Source organism: Molossus molossus, unplaced genomic scaffold (genome assembly GCF_014108415.1).
Source record: "Molossus molossus isolate mMolMol1 unplaced genomic scaffold, mMolMol1.p scaffold_m16_p_4, whole genome shotgun sequence".
NCBI classification, from domain to species: Eukaryota; Metazoa; Chordata; class Mammalia; order Chiroptera; family Molossidae; genus Molossus; species Molossus molossus.
The window spans coordinates 87,059,740-87,079,027 of NW_023425377.1; the positions used below are offsets into that span (position 1 = coordinate 87,059,740).

Below are 19,288 nucleotides of genomic sequence, written 5' to 3' on the forward strand. Positions count from 1 at the left end.
AGAGAGACAGACAAAGGCACAGAGGTGAAGCTAGAGGTTGGGGCAGACAGAGAGAAGTCAGAGAAGCTGCAGGAGACAGGCAGGAGAGACAGATGCAGGAGAGGAGGGTTTACAGGAGTCAGGTCACTAGGCACCTCTCCCAAGCCAAGGGCCAAGTTTTCTCTATCTTGTCTGAAGATCCCCAGCCCTTCTGAAACTCTGCCTCTGACCCTGGCACTAGTCTGAGCCCCAGGCTGCAGAGAGGAGCTTTCTACAAAGCCATGGTGTGAAGGACGTGGTGCCCAGATGGCCTCAATCCCTCCCAGCTTCAGTAACCTGCCATGTCCCAGCTGGATCCACATCCCAGGAGGAGCTGGACAGGCAGCTGGCCATGGGGAGCCTAACCCCATCTGCTGCTCCCCACAGTGACCTTCCCTGGGCTGGTGTGGCTGCTCCTGCTGCTGCTGGCCTCCCTCCTGCACTCAGCCTGGCTGGTGTGGCTCAGTGGTTGAGTGTTGACCCAGGCACCAAGAGGTCCCCAGTTCGATTCCCAGTCAGGGCACATGTCCAGGTTGTGGGCCCAATCCCCAGGGGGGGGCATGCAGGAGGAGGAGAAAGGAGTACCCCAACCACCAGTGAAGAAAACCACGAACATCTGCTCCACCCAGCTGATACCGGCCAGACTTAGGTTTCATGATCACCCAAGGCAAACGAATGCTAGGGGCTAAAAGGAAACAGGCAGTCTGCGCTATTCCGGTTCCCACTTCCCATTGACAGATTTGAGAATTCCTGGGAGAAGCAGGATTCTGTTGAATATGGATACCCTGATTTTCAGAAATAACAAAACCCTTATAGGAGTCCATGAAAGGAGAAGAATAGGCGCCCCTTGTTTGGAGCTCCGACTGAGAAAGCATTTACCAGGCTCGTGGAGGCACCAGCCTTAGCACTCCCGGATGTCCCTGGGAGAGCTAATCCAGGAATTTGGCAGAGACTGGTAGCTTAGCTTTCAAAGAAAACTGACCTGGTTGTGGCAGGCTTGCTGGTCCCCTCCCCCAGGGAGGAGGAGATCATGTTTCCTGATATACTAAATGGCAGGTTTGGACATCCCTGCTAGGCTGTGGTACTGTTTGCCTGCCTCTGGGGAAATACTGCTGCTAAAGCTGGAGCAAGACCCAGGTGTGCAGGTCAAGGGGCTGACAGTGCAGTACCTGGGCCAGGCGCCTGAACTGCTGGGTGGGGTGGAGCCGGGCACCTACCTCACTGCCACCATCAATGAAGATCCAGAATCAGTGGCATCTCTGTAGTGGGATGAGAGAGCCCTGTTAGGGATGCTGCAGTATTGGGGTACCAAACTCTACATTCAGCCCCTGGAGGGAGGCACTCCTAACTCTGCAGGGGGACCTGGGGCTCACATTCTACACTGGAAGAGTCCCACCAGTGGCCAGGGCCCAATGTGCAGTGTCAAGACTGCTCCTGGGAACTCCAGGCCTAGCCCCTGAAGAACCAAGCGCTTTGCTTCCCTGAGTAGATTCATGGAGACCCTGGCAGTGGCAGATGACAAGATGGCAGCATTTCATGGTGCAGGGCTGAAGCACTACCTGCTCACAGTCATGGCAGTCACAGCCAAGGCCTTCAAGCATCCGAGCATCTGCAACCCTGTCAGCTTGGTGGTGACTCAGTTAGTGGTTCTAGGGCCACGAGAGGAAGAGCCCCAAGTGGGACCCAGCACCGACCACACCCTGCATAGCTTCTGTGCCTGGCAGCAAGGACTCAACACGCCTGGGGACTTGGACCCAGATCACTTTGCTGTTTACCCATCCAGACCTGTGTTGGGTCTCTACCTCCGACACCCTGGGCATGGCTAACATGGGCACTGTGTGTGATCCAGCTTGAAGCTGTGTTCCACGTGTCAGTCTGAATAGGCCTGGGAGCACCTCTCGTCATGTCATGGCTCCTGTGATGGCTCAGTAGATCTTGAGAAGTCCTGGTCCCCCTGCAGTAACTGCTTCATCATAGACTTCCTGGACAATGACTATGGGCACTGTCTCTGAGACAAGCCAGAGGCTCCCCTGCACCTGCCTGTGACTTTCCCTGGCAAAGACTATGATGCAGAACTATGGGCCCTGGTGAGGGCTCTAGAGCTCAGCAAGGATAATCAGGCCAACATATATACTGACTCACGCTATGCCTTTGCCACCCTACATGTACATGGGGCTATATGCAAGGAAAGAGGGCTCCTTACTGCAGGGGGGGGAAAGGAATAAAAAACCAAGGTGAAATCCTAAAGTTGTTGAAAGTGTTCTGGGAACCAAGAGATGTAGCAGTCATCCACTGCAAGGGACACCAAAAGGGAAGAGACTCAGTTTCAGAAGGAAACCGTTGGGCAGACACTGCAGCTCAACAAGCTGTAAGAGAACAGACAGCTCCATCACAAATCATGCTGGCTCCAGAACTACCTGCAACCTCAAAATACATGGCCCAGGAAGAAGAATGGGCACAACAGGAGGGGAGAAATATAATGAAGGAAGGATGATGGATCCTCCCAGACCATGGAATCTATGTGCCAGAACAATTAGCCCATTAGTTAGTCCTCCAACAACACGAACTCACCCATCAGGGGAAAAAAATGCCCTAGAAACCTTATTAATCCAGTACTACCCGATTGCTTGACTTCCATCCCTCTGTGCCTCAGTCTCCCAATGCTGTCTCCTCTGTGCTCAGGCCAACAATGCCAGACAAGGCCCCACCAGGCCCGCCAGGATCCAGCACTACGGTCAAGTACCCTTTGAAGATCTAGAGCAGCAGTTCTCAATCTGTGGGTCGCAACCCCTTTGGGAGTCAAATGACCCTTTCACAGAGGTCACCTAAGACCATCGGAAAATACATATTTCCGATGGTGATTCATAACAGTAGCAAAATTATAGTTATGAAGTAGCAACAAAAATAATTTTATGGTTGGGGGTCACCACAACATGAGGAACTGTATTAAAGGGTCGCAGCATTAGGAAGGTTGAGAACCACTGATCTAGAGGTACACTTCTCAGAAATACCACCCAGTAGAAGAAATAAATATCTCTTGGTTTTCATCTGTACTTTCTCAGGCTTGGTTGAAGCTTACCCCACATGTACAGAAAAGGCAAGAGAAGTAACCAAAGCTCTACTGAGAGACATCATCTTGAGATATGAAATGCCATTGATTATAGGATCAGACAATGGCCCATCCTTTGTAGCAGAAATATAGTATAGCAGGTAGCTAAAACTCTAGGCATCCAATAGAATTTGCACATGGCCTACCGGCCCAGAGCTCAGGGAAAGTAGAGCATGAATCGGACCCTTAAGAAGATCATGGCAAAACTATGTCAAGAAACCAGCCTTCCGTGGACTGATATACTGCCTGTAGCTTTCCCGAGAGTACACTGCATCCCTTCGGCAAAGATAGGGTTCTCCCCTTTTGAAATCTTATAAAGAAGACCTCCTCCACTGATCAAATTTAAAGGACATATAAAATAACTGGGAAATTTGTAAATCCAAAAACAACTACAAGGTCTAGGAAAAACCACTCTTGAGGTACATAAGTGGGCAACCAATAGAATACCCACTTCCCTGGAAGTAACTGTACACCCCCACAGACTAGGGGACCAAGTCTGGATAAAAGACTGGAAAAGGGAACCCCCTGAACCAACCTGGAAAGGGACCTATTTAGTTGTACTAACCATTCCCACAGCTCTCAAGGTTGCAAGTCTGAATACATGGGTGAAGGCAGATCACCTGCCACACAACCAACCTGCGTGGAGAGTGACCACTAACCAGAACAATCCTCTGCAGGTCACCCTTAAGAGGATAGTGAAACCTGCTGATCAGTTTACGGCAAGCGCCTGAGGACTCCACCAGTAGAATTGATGGTCATCACCTGCTGGACTGATCTCAGCACTGGATTCTGTATCCTTAGTAGCCTTACAGGATCAAGTAGACTCCTTAGCAGCAGTAGTATTACAAAATAGAAGGGGGTTAGACCTACTGATTGCTGAAAAGGGAGGAATATGCCTCTTCTTAAACGAGGACTGTTGCTTTTATGTTAATCAGTCAGAAATAGTTAGAGACATGGCCCAGAACAAATACTGGGCATCTTGGGTACTCTCCTTATGTGGTCCTCTTTTAATGCTTTTTATAGCGTTTCTGTTGGCCCTTGTATTCTCAACATGCTAACCCATTTCATTTCCTCTTCCTTAGAAACAATAAAGATCCAAATGATGCTTCAAATAAGGACCCCCAACTACTCTCCTCTGGATGATGAGGAACTCTGGTTGCTGCATTCCTCTCCTTCAATGCCCCTGTTTCAGCAGGAAGCAGTCAGAGAGATTGTTGCCCCTCTTCCTCACAAGGCACTAAGGGAACTCCCTGTCCAAGATGTTCTCTAAGTCAGCTAGGAGCCGCTTGAGAATTAAGAGGAGGGAATGAGAAGGTAAGCCATGTGCAGTCCCTTAGGCAGTGCAGAACCCCTGCCCTTGGCTTTAATTCCTTACATCCACCAACCACCTAAACTACAGTGGAACAAGAAAGATCCAAATACCCGGACGTTTATGTATAAAAGGTGGCTGGAACCCAGACTCGGGGCTCAGCCTTTGGAGGTGACTCCGCTGGGACAGCACTAGTGCTCATTAAACAGTCCTTTTCTAATCCTCTGAGCGTGTGCAGTCTTTTTCTTCCTGCCAACCAAATTTCTGCCATAACAGACTGACTTACATTTCATGACTCAGTCTCCATTTTTACTCTTCTACACAGTGGTGCTCAGAGTTCATTGCATGCTAGTTTTGGTTTTTTGTTTTTCTTTGTTTTGTAAAGTAAATGTAGTTTGATCATTAACTCTTGGGGATTTTGCATAATGGTTTAACATCTATCCTTTCATGCAAGTTTGTTATTAAAGGATTTTGCAACCAATGCCTGAGATTTTGCAATAAAGAAGAAAACGTGGTATCTATTAAAGATATCATTTTACAATTTCTGTTTGCTTATTATTTTTATTTTATTTTGGATTTTTTTTTATTGTGGATAGTAATAGTAATAGACAGTATAATAAAAAATAATAGTAACTATGACTCTTAGAAAAAGTTTTTTTTATTGTTATTACTTTATATCTAATAAAATCAAATATTAACATTTTAAGAGAAACCAAGGAAGTCCTGTGAAAACAATCTTTCAAAATATCCTTTCCGCAGGTTTCTAATGGGAGTCTTTGCTATTATCTACACAATTATTTACTTTGTAGGTGAGCCCTGCAAATAAAAAATGCCAGCCTGGTTCACGCTAGTCACTCAGCAAAGTCTGTGCTCTGGAAGAACAAAACCATTTCAATCCTGTACTAGGCTAAATATAATTTTTTAAAGGAAATCTACTACAAAAATCAAAGTCCTGTGACAAATTGAAAAGTCAGTATAGTACTTCTCTGAACTGCCTGTTTTTATTTTTTGTTTTATAATGGGGTTATACACAAATGCAGAAATCCTAGAAAAGTGGGCTCCACCCCACGTGGGCCACTTACAATCTCTATTGCTGTGAGCATATTACTTAACATCTTTCTCCTGGTTTTCTCATGTAAAAATGGACATCAAATAGGACTTACCTCACTGAGAGATACAGATATTAGTGAGATAATATATAAAGCCTCTAACATGGGTCCTGAAACATATGAAGCACAAAATACTGTTGGGCAATCAAAAAATCAGTAAATAAATAAATAAAAACAAAATACTACTGTGTCATTTTATTACATTAAATATATATATTATAAATACTATGCATTATACAATAAAAAAATACATTTGAAAATATAAGATATAATTATAATATTTACATTATAAATATTATATATAATATGTAGTATTATATAAAACAGATAATGTGTAAAATATTTATAGAAATATTACATATTAAATTTACTGTGTTAAATATAAGCATTTATTTTAAAATATTAATATTATTTTAATCATTGCTGTTTTTCTTCTCTCTGTCCTACCATGTACCCCACTCTAGTTACATATTTAAGAACTAATTGGCCCTGGCCGGTTTGGCTCAGCGGTTAGAGCGTCGGCCTGCGGTCCTGAGAGACCTGGGTTTGGTTCCTGCTAAGGGCGCGTACCTCGGTTGCAGTTTGTCCCCGGCCCTGGTCCGTGTGCGGGTGGCAGCCACTCAATGTGTTCCTTTCACATCGATGTTTCTCTCTCTCTCTCTGTTCCTCTCTCTCCCTCCCACTCTACCTGAACAAAAAATGGAAAAATGTCCTCGGGTGAGGATAAAAAAAAAAAGAACTAATTGTATTTAAAATCACATAAAATACTTTAAGGGCCCAACTGGTGTGACTCAGTGGTTGAGCGTCAACCCATACACCAAGATGTCACCATTTCCATTCCCAGTCAGGGCACATGCTCAGATTGTGGGCCTGATCTCCAGGTGGGGCATGCAGGAGACAGCCAGTCGATGTTCTCTCTCATGGATGTTTCTATCTCTCTCTCCTCTCTTCCTCTCTCTCTCAAATCAATAAAGAAGAAAAAATTAAAAATAAATAAAATACTTTAAGGTTTATTAAGAATATTATCTGAGTTCTATGTTTATTTTAAAACTTAAATCACAGGATAATGTCAGGGAGTATAGAAAATAGATTGTTTGTCATTCAAAATATTTTCCTATTCTGCTACCTTTTAAAGAATTTTTCAACTTCGACTAAAACTTGGTGAGCAAATTCTATCTGAGAAAGAATGTGAAATAAAAAGAGAAGTAAAACTATCATATTGACATAGAAAACAATTACTTATCAATCTCTTATTTCAAAATTTCCATCCAGATTGAGCTATTATTGCAACACTACCTGCTGCTTATATTATTGGGTTTACAACAATAAACTGGTTTTGAATTTATATATATGTAATAATCCTACATTTACAATACATATGGAGAGAAATTCAGGAATTATTATTCCATTTTCCTTTCCTTATTCCTAATGTTTTTAATATATTTGGTACAATTATAAAATTGTAACTCAAGCTGTCATTATACAGTGATGAAAGGTCCATTTAAATTTCTCCCTAAACAGGAAGGCTAAAGTGGAATAAATGAGGAAATCCTTCTTTTAAAGAACATTTATATAATTCTAAACAAATCGAGTGGACCTCTCTTCTATCTTTCTATTACATAAACAATCTGCCTGGTAAAGCCTCATGCCTTGGAGATGACAGATAGAGCACCTTCCCTCTGTGGAGCTCTGAAGGCAACAGGAAATGAAAACAAATGAGAAATAAGCATTAACTTCTGGCAGGAAAGTCATGTATCCGCATTCAGAACTGGATGAAGGACAAAGATCCAAAGAACATAGTCACAGAGAACCATTGAAGTTGAGAACAATGCATTGTTTTACATTTTGACCAAGCAACACAGAAAGAACTCAGCATTTTAAATGGCACATTTGGCTGGAAAGAAGTAAACTTTATTTTTTTTTTTAAATTTTACTTTTTATTATGGATAAATTAAACATATAAAAAAGTAGAGAGAAAAGTACCCTATGTACTCACTACCGAGCTTCACCCTCACTCCACTCCAAGTCATTTTGCAGTAGATCCCAGACATCATATCATTTCATTCACAAGTAATTTAGTGTGAATCTCTCTAGGCAAAAACTTTCTAAAAACATATCTGATACTATTATTACATGTATGAGATATTTTAATATAAAAATGGCTACTTTCTATGCAAATGAGTCAACCATTTTACATTTGACTTTTGGGTTTTGTGTCATGCTTAGGAACATCATCATTACAGGATTATAAATGAATTCACATGTTTTCTTCTAAAATTTTTTGAAATCCAAAACTGTTTAGCAAGTTTTCAATAGTTGCCCAGGACATGCAGGGACCTTAAGTATTGGGAAAAGGGTGAGGGACAGAGTAATCAGAGCCAAGAAAGATTAATTCCTTTGCCCCTTCCCTAAACTATAAAACATCTATTTCTAAAAAGCACCCTTCCTGGCCCAGCTCCCCTCTCTCTGACTTCACTACTTGGGTCAGAGCCTCCTGTGGACTCCATAGCTTCTGGGTGGTTTCTTTTTCTTTTTCTCCTTCTCCTTTTCCTTTCTTCCTCTTCTTCTCCTCCTTCTCTTTCTTAAGAAGTACTTAAACTCTTAAATTCTTTTCTTACTTAATTGTACTAATGAGATTTTTCAGAACATTATAAAAGTATAATTGGAATTAAGCATGATGCTGGCTCATTATCATGAAAAAAAAAAAAATCTAGCTATTCCTAAGATATTAAGACTTTATGAGATTTTTTTCCCTAAGTACAAGTTCTATAATATACAGAATAACAAAGGAAAATTGCTGTTTAATCCAAACACGGCCAAGAGCCCATTCTTGGTTTTTATCAATAGCCAGATACAGAGAAAAAGTCCTGAACTGAGGGAGTACAGATTGTTTTAAGTAGCTTTAAGAACTGCTTTTAAAGGCCTACACATTTATTTTCATTAATACATGATTTTAAAAATTATTTCCAACAATTTTATTGTTTTAGACTCCAACAATATGGAAGAAATTAACTAGCTCATTCCTCATATGTCTCTGTGGTTTTGGTCTTCCTTTCAGGAAATTTTACTTCACTGACAATACTAAGTAACAATTTCCTAACAATAATAGGTTTGGCTACTTCTTAACTCTATTATCACATTCTCTCTTTTTTTTTTTAACTTAATTTCTATTGTTTACACTAGTATAGATGTCCCCATTCCCTACCCTTTTGCCCATCCCTCCCCTCCCTCTAGCCATCACCACACTGTTGTTTGTGTCTATGGGTTATGCATATATGTTCTTTAGCTAATCCTTTCATCTCCTTTTATCTAATCCCCATTCCATTATACTCCTTTAAATATCACCTAATAGTGAACCTCAAAGAATTTAATTGTAATTAATTTACAAATGATTAGCATTAGCAAAATCCACAGGCTGTTGAGTATATCCTCCATCCTTTTTTAAATTTTAGTTCTCTATTTTAAGATCTGTCTTTTTTTGCTTTAAGTACTTTTCATTTTTCAATTACTGTTGACATACAATATTATACTAGCTTCAGGTGTACAACCCAGTGATTAGACATTATATAATTTACTATGTGATTTTCCTAATAAATCTCATATCCATCTGACATCATACATAAGTATTACAATATGATTAACTATATTCCATATGCTGTACTTTATGTTTTTTATTAATTAATTAATTTATTTATTTTTATTAATTTGTTTTTATTACAGATGTTTCTCCTTTTTCCCCCATTGACACACTTCTTCCCATCTCCCTCACCCCATCCCCAGCTTTGTTGTCTATGTCCATTGGTCATGCATGCATGCATGTAAGTTCTGTGGTTTATCTCTTCTCCCCCAACTCCCCCTCCTCTGAGTCTTGACAGCCTGTATCCTACCTCTATGTCTCTGGGTCAATTTAGTTAATCAGTTTGTTTAGTTCATTATATTCCACAAATAAGTGAGATCAAGTGATATTTGCTTTCTCTGCTTGGCTTGTTTCAAATAGCATAATACTCTCCAGGCCCTTTCATGCTATCTCAAAGGATAAGAGATCTTTCTTTCTTACAGATGCATAGTATTCCATTGTGTACATGTACCACTGCTTTTTAATCCACTCATCTACTGATGGACACTTGGGTTGTTTCCAGATCTTAGCTATTATAAATAGTGCTGCTATGAACTTTACATCCCCATAACAATTCTGTAACTACCAATTTGTACTTCTTAATCCTTTCACATTTTTCACCCATTCCCCAATACCCCTTCTATCTAGCAACAGTCAGATGTTCTCTGGGAGATTCCAAAATGGCAGCAAAGTGAATGAAAACTACACAGAGCTTTTCCCAGAACCAAACTGGAATTACAACTAAAATAAAGATGAATCGTTGGGAAAAAAACAAAAAAAACAAAACAAAACAGAAAAGCAGCTGGAGAGGACCCATATAACCATATAAGTCAGAAAGAGGACATGGAATAGAGCCTGGTAGGAACTGTGGAGGTGTGTATGTTGAGGGGACTGGGAGCCCACAGACAGCAGCGGTTTTAACTGTGAGCAGCTTCCTCAGGGTTAAAATCCCAAGCTGGCTCCACAGTGCAGAGGGCTAGGACAGAACACTAAATTAGCTATAGCAACTCACCTTGGGCTCTGGCAGAGAGAGGGCAGACAGGTTTGAAACTGTGTGGAGAGATTTGGGAGCTTGAAGAGCTGGGAGAGCTGGGACAGCAGTGGGAGATTTTGTATTTTTTTATTTATTTACTTTTTGCTGAATCACTCCCTTACAGGACAGTAGTCATCTTGCTTAAAGACCCCCTTTCCAGAGCCCCAGGGAGAAGCAATAGCCCCTCCCTCAGGAATTTAATACCACACAGCCAGGCCAGAGAATGTAAATTGAGTCTCATTAACAGCCAGCAAGAACCTGCCCCACCCTCTGGAAATCCTCTTACCCTGAACACCTGAAGAATTTTTTTATTCAGTTGAGGGCTACAACCCAAGGTTCATCAAGTAGCTGAGACTAATAGCCTCCAGGCAAAAAGCTAGATAACTGAACCTTTCCTGGGTTTTCAAGTCTATTCAGGAAACTAAGACTCGACAGTGATATTTAATGTGGGTCCTGCCAAACTCATCCAAACCCAGTAGAGGGAGCCACAACCAGTGGAACACCAACACCCACAGGGAAAAGTTGGCAGGCTCTAAAACACACTGAGATAAACAAAATGGTGAAACAAAGAAAAAATCCCAAATGAAAGAACAAGATAATTCAAAAGAAGATGAAATAAATGAAAGGGAATTGAGAAAGATATCAGAAGGAGAGTTCAGAGTAATAATCATAATGAAGCTCAACATCATGAGTAAAGATATAGAAGCATTGAGAACCAACCAATTCAAAATAAAGAATGACATAGCAGAAATAAAGAACACATTGGAAGGAATAACCAGCAGAGTAGGGGAGGCCAAGGATCGGATCAGTGAATTAGAAGACAGGGTAGAAAAAAAACATCCAATCAGAGAATTAAAAAAAAAAAAAAGAAAGAAAGAAAGAAAGAAAGAAAAAACAGGAAGGCAGCCTAAGAGAACTGTGGGACAATGTAAAACATAACAACATCTGTGTCATAGGAGTCCAGATGAAGAAGAAAATGAGCAAAGGTTAGATAATATATTTGAAGAAATAGTGACAGAAAACTTTTCTAATTTGGTAAAAGAAAAAGGCATTTAAGTATAAGAAGCACAGAGAGCCCCAAGTAAGAAGAACACAAACAGGCCCACACCAAGACACATCATAATTAAAATGCTAAAAATTAAAGACAAGGAGAGAATCTTAAAGGCAGCAAGAGATAAACAACAGGTTACCTACAAAGGAACCCCTCATAAGGCTATCAGCTGACTCCTCAACAGAAATACTACAGGCCAGAAGAGAATGACATGGAGTAATCAAGGTCATGAAAAACAGGAATCTGAATCCAAGACTACTCTATCTGGCAAGTGTATTATGCAAAATAGAAGATCAAATAAAGAACTTCCCAGACAAAAAAAAAAAAAAAAAAGGCTGAGGGAATATATTAGCACCAAACCAGCACTGCAAGATATATTAGAAGGACTGCTATAATTAGTAGAAGATATAGGAAGAAAAATATAACCACAATAAACAAAAATGAAAATAAATCAGTACATATCAATAATAACCTTAAATGTAAATGGATTGAATGCTCCTATCAAAAGACACAGAGTAGCTGATTGGATAAGAAAGCATGACTCATGTATATGTTGTTTACAAGAGACCCACCTCACAACAAAGGCTCACATAGGTTGAAAATAAAGGAAAGGAAAACAATCTCCCAAGAAAATGGAAAGGAAGAAAGAACTGGTGTAGCAATAGTCATACCTGATAAAATAGACTTCAAAATGAAGGCCATAACTAGAGACAAAGAAGGCCACTACATAATATTGAGAAGATCTATCCAATAGGAAGATATAATCTTGTTAAACATATATGCACCCAACATAGTAGCACCAAAATATAATTTAAAACTTCTGAAGGACTTCAAAGGAGAAATTGATAGCAATACAATTACAGCAGGAAACTTCAACACCCCACTGACATCACTGGATAGATCCTCTAGACAAAAAATTAACAGGGAAACAGAGACTCTAAATTATGCACTAGACCAAATGGATTTAATAGATATCTACAGAGAATTACACCCCAAAACTGCAGTATTAACATTCTTCTCAAGTGTACATGGGACATTCTTAAAGATAGATCACATGTTAGGACACAAACTAAGTCTCTACAAGTTCAAGAAGATTGAAATACCACATGATCTCACTTATTTGTGGAATGTAATGAACATAACAGTCTGAGGAATAGGGTAGATGCAGAGATATGGAAGTAGGGTACAGACTGACAACCCTCAGAAGAGGGGATGGTAGGAGGAGGGAAGAGATGAACCACGGAACTTATATGCATGTACGTGTAGCCAGTGGACATGGACAATAAAGCCAAAGATGGGGTGGGGGGATGGGGAGGAGGGTGTCAATGGGGTAAACAAGGAGAAACATCTGTAACAAAAATTAAAATAAAAAAGAAATCATATCAAATGTCTTCTCAAATCACAATGGCTTGAAACTAGAGATCAATTACAACTGCCATTTGACCCAGTGATCCCAATTCTAGGAATATATTCTAAGAAGCCTGAAACACCAATTAGAAAGAATATATGTACCGCTATGTTTATAGCAGCATCATTTAGAATTGTTCAGATCTGGAAACAGCCCAAGTGTCCATCAATAGATGAATGGATACAAAAGCTGTGGTATATATACACAATATAACATTATGCAGCAATAATAGAAAGACCTCATGTCTTTTGAGACGACATGGAGGGACCTGGCGAGTATTAAGCTAAGCAAAATAAGCCAATCAGAGAAAGACAAATACCACACGATCTCATTTATTTGTGGAATATAATGAACAAAAAAAGGTGTTGAGCAAAACAGACTTGGAGAGATAGAGAAGAGTATGATTCAGACTGACAAACCTCAGAGAAGAGGGGTGGGGGTGGGAAATGAGATAAACCAAAGAACTTATATGCATATATGCGTAAACAATGGACATAGAAAACAATACAACAATGCTTGGTGGGGGTGGGTTAGGGAGGAGGGTGTCTGTGGGGATAAAAGAAAAACGTCTGTTATAAAAACATATTAATAAAAAAATGCAAGTGAAGACAAAAAATGTTCTCTGTATCTACGAGTCTGTTTCTGTTCTGCTTGTTCATTTATTTTAATTTTTAGATTCAATTGTGAATAAGTATGTACTTGTTCCTATTTTATTCTTCATATTTTTATCTTTTTCTTCTTCCTTTTAAAGAAAATGCTGTAACATTTGATGCAATACTGGTTTGGTGGCTATGAACTTCTTTAGCTTTTTCTTGCCTGGGAAGCTCTTTATCTGTCCTTTGATTCTACAGGATAGCTTTGCTGGATAGAGCAATCCTGTTTGTAGGTCCTTGCTTTCCATCACTTTTAATATTCCTGTTAATCTTGTCTGGTCTGCAAAGTTTCTGTTGAGAAATTGGCTGACAGTCTTATGGGAGCTCCCTTTGTAGGTTATCTAACTGCTTTTCTCTTGCTGCTTTTAAGATTCTCCAAAAGAGATGAATTTTTAAAATTATCAAATAGTTTTTCTTCTAAAGGTTGGATAACACTTGGCTTTTGTAACTATCCACATTCCAAAAATAGAAAAAGTGGCCAATTAAAAATTTCCTTCAAGTCTTTTATAAGTTTATTTTTGCCATTATTTTAGAGAAAAGCACATATGGGTAATATTCTAATATTTTATAATAAATATATCTCTCACTATGCTCCATCCCTACAACATTTTTCTAAAAGAAGAAACAGATGACATTTATAAACTTAAGTACTGGGTTTTTATGGGCATTAAGAAATTAGAACAAGCACCAGTCACAAACTTCTATAACAACTTTACCTGTGCAAAATAGATGGAGTGTTCCTTCAGTACCATTTTCAAATACAAAGGAAAATCAAATTTCTATGAGTTGGTAAAGACAGATAACTTTTTTGCATAAAAAGTCTGAGTTCAAAAAGTATCCTTGGGTTGTCATATTGTATCATATTGTTAGATTTCACAGAGGTAAAAATAAAGTACCAATTTTGAGTAAAAAGAAGTACTAAAAAAGAGTACAGTAGAGAGAAAGAGGTAACATAACAGTATATCTGAAAAATACTGGAAACATATCTAATTGTAAGTACCACAGAAATGTACAATTTGATGGGACTACTCATTCCTACATATAGTGCATACGTTAAAATTTTGTGTTCAGAGTTGGGTATTTATTTATTTATTCATTCAATCATTTAATTGAATTTATTGGGGTGACACTGGTTAACAAAATTATACAGGTTTTAGGCACGATTCTACAACACATCATCTGTACACTGTATTGTGCATTTACTACCCCAGGTCAAGCCTACATTCATCACCATTTATTCCTCCTATACTCTCTTCTATCTCTATCACCATGCTGGTTTCTGTGTCCATGAGTTCTTTCTCTCTTTTTTTTTTTTTTCTTTATAGCTCAATCCCTCCGCTACTTCTGACTCAGACCTCTGCCCCCACAGCTGTCAACCTGTTCTCTATCATTGAGATCTTAGAAACAATTTGATTCAAAATATATCCAGAGAAAAATGTGAGGATTGTAAAGAGACTTGAAACCTTGCGTTGAACAAACTGTAAATATCTGTGATGAAAACAAGAATAAATATTTAGGCAAAATATCATGATTGCTTCCAAGTATTTGAAAGAATAACATGAGGAAGAGGGAGAAAAGTTGTTTTATGTCATGCCAGGGTATAGAATCAGAACAAAAGATCTTTTTCTATTTAGAAAATACTTTGCTATTCAACAAAACAAACAACTTTATAACAGTTTGAGTTGTTCAACAAAAGAAGAGGTTACCTGGCTAGGTACTTTATTAAAGATGCTAAAGGAAGCCTAGACAGTAATATTGAGTGATGCTATCCAAGGAATCAAGCACTGAATGAGGAATCTTACAAGATGATTGCATTAGGATGATGGTGGTTTCATTACAGCACTATCCAATTAAATCTTGCCAAGTAGAAGAGCGAGTTCGAAGCAGGTTTTGACACTATAGCTAGTTGATTGGCTTGGAGGTGCATGTCTCCTAATGAGCCGGCCTCTTACAATATGCGGGGCCACATGTAAGAAACCAGCAGGGCCTGTTGTAGTTCTTTGCTCTGCATTCCTGTTTAGCCTGTCACTACACCCATGACAACATTTTCTGAGCATCTTGCAAAGCCATTTAGGCTATTGCTAAACAAGAAACAAGGATACAACAGTAAGGTAGCAAACACATTACAATTTGTTCTTATTTTGAAATAGGTTCTTGTATAGAAACTTATAAATTCCTCAGAACTATCTTGATAGATTCTGAAAGAAAATACAGTACATTATTTTATATTTTGATTTAGAGGTTTTGTGGCAGTTTAACTCATACAATCTGCTTGGAATTCCCAAGAGTCAACTTTTGGTGGTAAGTCATGTAGGAAGATTTTTAAACTTCTATATTAAGTTTCTCCTTTTCATTCTAAAAAGCATATGTTGGTATATTTCTGTGCTTTTCTGAACATCTGAGAAGCCATTACTTTGTGCCTGGTGACATTGGTCCCAGTATACAGTAAAGAGGAAGCAGAGTTCAACTATAGCCATTGGAACAATAAGATTGATTGACTAGATAGATATAGTTCACACACAAAAAAGTTATTTGACATTCTCTGTAATTTGTAAGAGGATCAAAGAATTTTGAGACCAAAACATGCTACTTTATAATGCACTTTTTACCATTTTCGTACTATTTCCTAGCACTTTTCTGAGTACCCTTTCTAGGTCACTCTGTGATTCACCATTACTGACAACTCACTGTCTTTCTCTCTGTTCACCCTTTCTCAATCTGTTTCATCTGTTTGCTTTTCTAATTTTCCCTTTTTATCTCTTTTGCCTATACCTGACACTCAGGTAAAGGATTTTAGAAGTTGTTATATTTGATCATTACTATCAATATTGTGCTGATCAACTCAAAACAATAGCCCCACTCAAAACTTGCCTGTGCTTTGCATGGTCAGCACCTTCTCATCCTTCAGGATTTAGAGCTTGAATATTCCTCTTAATGGAGATGTTTCCTGTTTTCTTACCACCAGTTTGCCTTCTTCATTATAAATTGTAGTGATGTAATTGATTTCTGTCTCACTTTTTTTTTTTTTAGTCTACTTCCCCACCAAACCATATACTTCTTAGAAGTAAGAATGTAATCTATCTTGTTCAACATTATACTTTCAGCACCTAAAATACTGTGTGGCAGGTACTCATTAGGTATTGGTTGAATTAACAAATGAATGGGTGAATAAATGATGGTTCTTATACAGAAAACAACCTCTATACAATCTCTTCCTCCACAGTAGTAGATAGCTTGATTATTGCATATATCTTACAGGTCACGAACCATATTTATTTGTCTACTGGTTTCCCATAATGTCTTTTTTTTTCTTTTTATCCCCACCTGAAGAAATGTTTCCAATTTTTGTTCAGATAGAGTGGGAGAGAGAGAGAGAGAAACATCGACGTGAAAGGGACACACCAAGTGGTTGCCACCCACACGACCCAACCAGGGCTGGGGACAAACTGCAACCAAGGTACATGCCCTTAGCGGGAACCGAACCCGGGTCTCTCTGGACCACAGGCCAACACTCTAACTGCTGAGCCAAACTGGCCAGGGCCCATGATGTCTTCATAAAATAATAATACGAATTGTAGAAAACTTAGAAGACATTACAGCATAAAAAAATAAAAATCACTTCAAGCCAAGAGACATTTACCACTCCATCAACTGCTCTCACAGCATTTTGTACCCATTTCATTACGGGGTTTATCACTTTACATATAATAGTGGTAAATGGTCTGTTCCCTCAACTATATTCTAACCGTCTTAAGGACTGGAAACCTCTCTTCTTGGTATCTTCCAGACATTGCCTACTTATATTTGCTGAATGAGTATTACCACTGTAAATGTAACACCATTTTTTCAGAATAAGTCATGGCCATGTAATATACAATTGACAAAAAATAAATTCAGTGTTATGGGTTAAATTGTGTCTCTACACCCCCTTACCTTCTAGAATGTTAAGGGTCCTTTCAATACTTCTGAATATGACCTTATTTTGAAATAGGGTCATTACAAATATAATTAGTTTAGATGTGGTCAAACTGGAATAAGGTGACCTTCTAATCCAATATGACCGATGTCTTTTAAGAAGATGGTTATGTGAAGACAGAGACACACAGGGAGAATTCAATGTGAACACAGAGGCAGAGATTAGAATTATGCATCTGTAAGTGAAGGAACACCAAAGATTGCTAACAAACCACCAGAAGCTAAGAAAAGACAAGGAAAGATTCACCTATAGATTTCAGAGAGAGCATGGGCCTGCTGACCACTCAATTTCAGACGTCTAACTTCCAGAACTGTGAGACAATAAATAGCAGGTGTTTTAGAGCCACCTGGTTTGTGACACTTTGCTATGGCAATGCTAGAAAACTAATACAATAAGCTAATATTAAACACTCTTCTTTATAGCTTAGGTCCAAGGTCAGAATTTGCATCATTTTGTTGGCTAACTGGAATAAAAATAAGTGAAGATATTCAATAGATGTGTTTTTTTTTTCTTTCTGTGCTTGGTTGGATTCAAGGAACATAATTATTACTAACTGAAAGCTGCACAATATTTGGGGAAGCTCCCCTCTCTAAGTTAGACAATATTCTCATTCTTTTAATCTCAAGATAATACTTTTATGAAAATTTTAGAAAAAGGTCAGTGGGTTTTACAGGCTCATATACTTGCTCATACAATTTCTCATTATACATTTATGAATTCAATGCTCTATGAATATTTGTATTTTGTCACAAACACTTTTGTTTAAAGGTGGAAATCTAAGTGTCTAAAGAAACCTACACCCTAAACTGTCATTTCTTGCTAAGGTTGGAGGGTTTGGGTGGGACATTCTACAGAGAAACCACTTTGGAGAATTTCTGGGCTCTCTACTCTAGAAAAATGGATGTTCTGAACTTTTACTACATTCTCAGGAGACAGAGGTACAAATATATAACTGATGAAAAGAAAACTATCATCAGCTTCCTTATGACTTAATCCAAACGAAGCAAAATTTAAAATTTATGCTACACAGGATGCTACAACATTTCTAATTAAAAAAAAAAATTATTGGACGTCTGCAAAAATTTCTAATTTTTAATATTTAAATATTTCTCAAATCAAGAGCTAGTGTTTTATTTCATGTTGGTGCCATATATTTAAATTATATTATTTCCAAGGTACTTTCAAATAACTGGTCATGGAGAACGTGATATATTTTCAAAAGATACAAGGAAACAGCAAAATGTTCCCTTTGCTTTCTATACACTCAAGATTTCTACCGTCTCTTATAGAGGTTGATATTTGGTAAGACCTTTTTCTAATGCAAGACTGCAATGGCTGATTTCCATATGTATCAAAGTTCACACAGTAATTAAAACTCAATGATATGTTAAGAATTATTATTTAACTTGTTTGCAGAGATACAGAACCCCTCAATTTTTTTCTTTTTATTAGCGGGGAAAACTTGATTGCATGAAATGAAAACTATAGAACTAAAATATTGATTTACATTATTAAAAATTAAAATCTCAAATAAGCAAGCTAACATTACACCTTAAAGAGATTAAAAATGGCAGCAGAGTGAACAGAAGCTACAGAGACCATCTCCCAGAAACAAACTGGAATTACAACTAAACTAAAGACAAATCATTGGGAAAAAGCAACAGAAAAGCAACTTGCAAGGACCATACAACAAGGGACACTGAATCTATCCTGGTAGGATTGCAGAGGCACAAGAGGAGGTCTGGGAGTCCACAGACAGCAGTGGTCTTAGCTGTAAGCAGTGTCCTCGGGGTTAAAATCCGAAGAAGCTCCACAGCACTGAGGACCAGGACAGAGAGCTAAAATAACCACAGCCACTCATCTTGGGCTCTCGCAGAGGAAGAGTGGACTGGACTGGAACTGTGTGGGGACATGTGAAATTTGGAGGGTGCTCAGAGCTTGTGCTGAGTCGTGGCCATGCAGGATGGTGACCATCTTATTCCTTCCCAGGTCTCTGAGGAGAGGCA

At 38.8% G+C, this 19,288-nt stretch overlaps 1 pseudogene; it reads left to right on the forward strand.

The window, feature by feature from the left end:
• Positions 1-320: 320 nt before the first annotated feature.
• LOC118643947 lies at positions 321-2,243 on the forward strand (annotated as a pseudogene).
• The last annotated feature ends 17,045 nt before the right edge of the window (positions 2,244-19,288 follow it).